Genomic DNA, 1163 nt, shown 5'->3' with positions numbered 1-1163 from the left:
TCAAACCCTTTTCGAAAGAACCTTGACCGTAAATAATGAAGCACAAAAGAGACAACAAGCTTTCATTCAAATAATTCTTCGTGCACTGTCACATTTCCAATTATTTTTTTACCTTTGCAGAGTTGAGTACAAAATAAATGTAAATTGCCAGACAACTAAGATGCAACTTCAGTAAACAGTGTGATGCATTCAAGGCGTTCGATTCCTTCAATGTTTGTTAAATCCATAAAAACATTGCCATTTGATTTCAGTGTTTTATATAGTACTAAGTTAGTAAAATATTAGAAACAAAGCTCACTTGATATCCAACTGCGAAAAATGAAATTGTTGTCGAAGACCATTACTCGTCGCTTTAAAGATTCCAGATATTTATTTTTCACCGCCTGTCTTGTTCATCCGATTGACGTTCCATTCTTGAGCTCCACTTTATGGAATTCTTCTCTGTCTTTGTTGACCCCATACTGAGTTACCAGAGAATTTTTCATTTGGTTTCAGTGTTGTACATAACAGCACAGCTCACTTTGATTTCGGCTAGACGGGCGAAAGATTGTTGTCGAAGTCCATTACTCGTCGCTTTTAAGATTCCAGATATTTATTTTTTACCGCCTGTCTTATTTATCCAATTGACGTTCCATTCTTGAGCTCCATAAGGGTATATTTTGTTCAAAGATGCGCGAAAGCGCCATTCGCGTTACAATGACTGTCGACGCTATTTCAGGTTAATTAAATGTTCTCTGTGTGCACGAGAGAAATCTACGCATTACCCCAGCCCCCTCAAACCTAACAAAATACGCACAGAAGACTCTATGCACAAAGACATCACTAAGCAGGGGAGTGACAGGCAAGACTTTTACCGACACTGTAAAAGGTAAAAATAAAAATTAAAAGAAATGAAAAATATTACACATTTTCCGTCTGGGATTGCCATACTGGCAACCCAGTAACAAGAAACAGAAAGCATTTTACACCTCATGTGCTTAGTTGTGCAAGAGTAACAAAAGTAATTCCGGTTTCTTCCAAGTGTTTAGACCTCGAAAATCTTTATGTTTACTTCTGGATAAAGAAAAAGCAGCATGTCTTGGGCCAAAGAAATCGTTTCAAGTTTACGCCGCGAACGAGACATCAGGAACCGAGAGTGGACTATGAAAAGCCCCAGGTAAAAA

This window comes from Montipora capricornis, chromosome 2 (genome assembly GCF_036669925.1).
Source record: "Montipora capricornis isolate CH-2021 chromosome 2, ASM3666992v2, whole genome shotgun sequence".
NCBI classification, from domain to species: Eukaryota; Metazoa; Cnidaria; class Anthozoa; order Scleractinia; family Acroporidae; genus Montipora; species Montipora capricornis.
The sequence above is the reverse complement of the archived record's forward strand: the minus strand, read 5'-3'. Positions refer to the sequence as shown.